We start from the raw sequence: 4,826 nt of genomic DNA on the forward strand, positions 1-4,826 counted from the left end.
TGTATTTTCTGTGGTAATTCATGAAACAGTGCCTTCTCTCTGCCTTTTCTGTGATGTCAAAGACCTTAATCGTTTTTACCCAAACACCTTAATCATCTATTTGAAATATTTTCAGTTTGAATTCATCACCCTCCGTGCGATGTGTCTGAAGTGTCTGTGCTGTCCGCACCTGAGTCAGCCGCGGTTTCTGGGAGGAGAAGGTGAGCAACGTGTGCTGAGAAGAGAGCGAGGGGCCCCAGGAGGTGCTGGGCTGTTGGTGGGAGCCGCGGCCGCTCCTGCCGCCCCCTCCAGCTCAGAACCAGCTCTGGACAAGGTCGCTGCTTTTCTCCTGTGACCTTCCCTTTGCAGGAGACACTGACAGTGAGGGGACATTGTCGCAGGACATGGGACATGAGGCCACCAGGCCCCAGCCTTGCAAACTCCATCCTGTCTGCCTGCACAGGGGTTTCCCCAGCCAGGTGGCTTTTCACTCATTCTCCAACTGAAAATATTGCCTCCTTAATGCTGCTCCAAGTGGATTCGGAGCTTGAATGTTTGCTACAGGTCATATTTTGAGAGTTGAAGTTAAAAGGTTATTAATACACTGGGGGGAATGCCATAAATCTGTTAGCATGCCACAACAGCAGCTGCTTGTTACTGGGTTGCCACACCTCAGGTGTTGTGCTAAGATGTGGCTTCAAGACAATTTGTGGTTAAGAGTACAATTAAGCAGTGTGGTGAATTGAAACTGATTTTCTATTTGGTTTCCTCTTAGTAAATGCTCTTATGTTCCCATCCTGTGACTCATGGAGAGGTTTTTGTTACTCAATACCTGAGGAGCAGCAAGAACTAAAATTGGGGACATAACAGAAGGTGCTATGAGGGAACGGTGACTGTGCAGCAAGTGCTGGCATCTCAGATGGAAGCAGCTGAAAGTGTCTAAATCTGTCTCAAGGCCAAAGAAACTGAGTATACTGTAATCTCCAGTGTCTACAATAAGCACATAACTCATCGCCCAAGTAGCAGTTCTTGAAAAACAGGTGGCAGACAAACATTGTGCCAAACCCATAAACCTCTTCAGCTTCCTCGGTGAGCAGGAGTGTATTCCATGGCAGGTGAGTCAGAGGTGGGTTATGTGTGTGGTTCCCAGCCGGGGCTGCCCCGCTCCAGCTCAGTGACAGTGGGCATGGAGGTTGACTCACCTGAGTAACGGGGAACCTTTGTTTTACGGGCCAGTTCACCCTGCACCAACACCCTGCAGTGGGGGCTGCCTCCCCCCAGCCGGTGCTGCCTCCCCCCAGCCGGTGCTGCCTCCCCCCAGCCGGTGCTGCCTCCCCCCAGCCGGTGCTGCTCCCCCACTGAGGCCCCGAGAGCTCAGGCTGCAGCAGCTTCACTGTGGACAACCCTTCTGCCTCCCCCTGCACTTTCATCAGGGCTCCCGCTAACAGAAAAACACTTCTGCAAGAGTTCAGTCAGAAGAATTTCAGCTGGTTAACATGTAAGTATGGGGTTCGAGCAGATGAGGTTGTGGAAGGAACCGCTGCCAAGTCATGGATGGCTTTGCTGCCAACTTTTCCGTTCCTCAACCGTGCTTCCTCCTGGCAGCGAGTCTGTAGCGCTGCTTCAGAGCCCATCCAAACCAGGAACGTGCTACTAGAAACACCTAAGGTGAAAGAATGAGACCCTACACAGGAACAATCCTTCATCACGACTTGTAACGTGTGCCTTGATTTTTGATTGTCATCACGGGGCGTCCCGTGGGATTCGTTTTGGGTTTCTGCACCAGGAATGAAAGCAGGGTTCCCTGAGCGTGGGGGGCTGGAGGGCGCTGGGGCTGCCTCTGCTGCGGCAAACAAGTGGGAAGGAAAACAAACGCTTTTTCCCCTCTTCCCCTTTTCACATGCTTTGTTTCAGTACTAGAGACTGTGCTGCTCAGGACTACACCCTGCGTAGCACACTGTTTCCTTTTTCTTTGCTTCCTGCTAGTGAGGGTGACGCTGTTAAACCTCCATCCTGTTGCTGTGCCGTGCGTTGGTCTGGTGTTGCTGTATCAGCTTTTGCAATGATCCAAGAAGGATGTCCTACTGTCTCAGGGGATTCTTCCCTTGCTGTTTTTAGGCCACAAATGTAATGAGATCCCTCAAGAATTTTTAATTGATTTTATTTTAGATGAGCACTCCAGGTGTATTTGGCCTGTGGGGAGGATGCACCTCCTTCAACTCCTTCCCCTCCCCAAGAAGCTCTTGGGTACAACCTGGTTATTGAGCTGTGCAGGGCAGCTTTTGACATTGGTAGAGGTGTGCAATGGACCGGCCACAGATTATCCCATAAAAGGACAAGCACCAGTGACATTTGGGTGTCACTTGTGTGGGAGTGGGGAAATGGAGCAGCTCCAAGTGTCCTGCCTGGTCCTGTCTCCTCACAGCCCTTCCAGGAAGAGCAGCGTTTTCCTCTAAATGGGTGGGACCGGCTCCCAGCCACTTCCCCGTGTGAGAGCACAGCCCTGATGCAAACCTCAGAAAGCCCCAAGGGGATGGGCAGAGACTCTCAGCCAAATGAAAAATGGGCAGGGAGCCTTAACTGTCCGTTTCTAACAAGAGCTGAGAAGTGAGAAAGCAGAATATCTGCTTACAAGAGCAAATTACTGTAGCATGACAGTAGAATACATAAGCTCTGCTCCATAGGGAGACCTCAAGAGCCTAGAAAGGGCTCTTTGTTACTAAGATAATGACGTTTTCTTTCCTGCATGTCTGAACTGTGGTGAGGAAGTTGTGAGGAGAACACAGCAGTTCTCAGAAATGTGATGGGTGTTCGCTCGGCTGTGCCCTCGCTCCCCTTCCGCAGCAGGACAGGCGGAACAAGTGCGACGAAAAAGCTCATGGGCTGAGACAAGGACAAGGAGACCACGCACCCATTACTGTAACAGGCAAAAGACGGCACTGGGGAAGATTAATTTCTTGCCAATTAAGAACAGAGTAGGCTGACAAGACACAAACCCAAATCTAAAACCACCTTCCCCCCGCCCTCCCGTTCTTCCTAGGCTCAGCTTCACACTTGACTTTCCTACCTGCACGAGCGGTGCAGGAAGATGGGGAACGGGGGTTGGGATCAGTTTGTCACGTTTTGTCTCTGCTGCTCCTTCCTCCTCTCGCTCTGCCCCTGCTCCAGCACAGGGTCCCCCGGGCTGATGTTCCACCAGGAGCTGGCCCTGGCGGGGGCTGCAGGGAATCTCTGGTCCCTGGAGCTTCTCCTCCCTCTTCTTCTCTGACCTGGGTGTCTGCAGGGCTGCTTCACTCACATTTTTCTCACCCCTCTCTCTCCCAGCGTTTTTTACCCTTTCTTAAATGTTATCCCAGAGGCACCACCGGCGTTGCCGATGGGCTCAGTCTGGCCAGTGGCAGGTTCGTTGTGGAGGTATTGGGGCAGCTTCTGGTGCCTTGTCACAGAGACCGCCCCTGCAGCCCCTCTGCTGCCAAAGCCTGGCCACGTGAACCCCGCACACGTGCACGTTCTGCTGAGGGCTGACGGTCCCTGGACGTGCAACCTTCCCCTGGGGAGCCCATCGCAGTAAGTGCAGCTTGTGCTGGGCACTGCAGAGCTGCCAGAGCATGGAGGGAGCTCAGAGGTTCACGGGGGTTTGCATCCCCTGGGATGTCCCTGTTGGCGCTGGGGATGGCAGTGGAGAGGTGAGCTGTCCCCAAGGAAGAGACACCCGTGGTGTCACTGGGAGCGGGTGAGGGGGCTCCCCGGGAAAGATATCCACCCCATCGGGGCACCGAGGGGTGAGGTCCATGTGGGGCAGGTGCGTCTCTGAGAAGATTCTCAGGGATGGATTGAGTGGGGATTGCGCCAGCTGTGCTTTTTGGGGTTCGTATTTGGGAGGCAAAGTCTCAGGCCCCTTCTGTGGCCTTTGCAGCACACAGAGGCCTTTTGGAGCAGAGCTGGTTTTATGGATGTTGCGGTGTTACTTGTGGACACAATGTCTGGAAACCAGCTCATGTGTCTCCATCTGTGACAGGTGTGGTGTTTGGTCATTGCGGCTGTGAGCAACTGAGCCCGGCACCTGGGATGCGTCTGGTTTCACTGCCTGTGATGTCTTGGGAAGGAGATCTTGGAAAAGCTGGGTTTGGGTGTCTCCAGCAGCATTGCTTGAGTGCAATAGGACTGTGGTATCGTGTCTTTTAGGAGCACATTCATGAAAGCTGATGTCTGTGACCGAGCTGGCATTTGGGATGATGAACGGGCCTTGCTGGTGCTGGTTTTGTCTGAATCCCTCGCAGAAACCTGCTGTGTGGAGCATCGCTCGTCTCGCTCCAGCAGCGCTGCCTGTTCCACGGCTCCATTGGCGTGACCGGCGCTGTAGTGTGGAAAAGGGCTTGCTGGAGACAGCAGTCTCCTGCGTGGGCTGTGGGAGAGACGGCCCCTGCAAGAACGGGTCACTGAGCCGCTCTATGCTCCAGCGCTGGTAATCGCTGGGTGCCGCAGTGCCCGGGAGGGGGCACCGGGAAGGGCCGGGGCAGCGTGACGAGGGGCCGCTGGGATCGCCAGTGCCGGTGTCCTGGCTGGCGCCAGGGAGGGCCGGGGGCCGGCAGGAGGGTGCAGCTCTCGGGGTTTTGCCTGGGGTTTGCTTTCCAGTTCCCCCGCGCCAGCCCCGCCGCCTCTGCCCCGGTCCCAGCCCGGGCTGCCCGGCACCCACCCCCGGGGCCGCGCCCGGCGCTGCGTCCCAGCTCCCCGGCTGCTGTGGCGGGGCGCTCGGGCTCCCGCCGCTCCGGGGGCAGCGCCGCCCGTGACGTCACCGCGGCGCCGGTGTCCCCGGAGCGGAGCGGGCGCTGCGCGTGCGCGGCGGG

This window comes from Patagioenas fasciata, chromosome 16, assembly GCF_037038585.1.
Source record: "Patagioenas fasciata isolate bPatFas1 chromosome 16, bPatFas1.hap1, whole genome shotgun sequence".
NCBI classification, from domain to species: Eukaryota; Metazoa; Chordata; class Aves; order Columbiformes; family Columbidae; genus Patagioenas; species Patagioenas fasciata.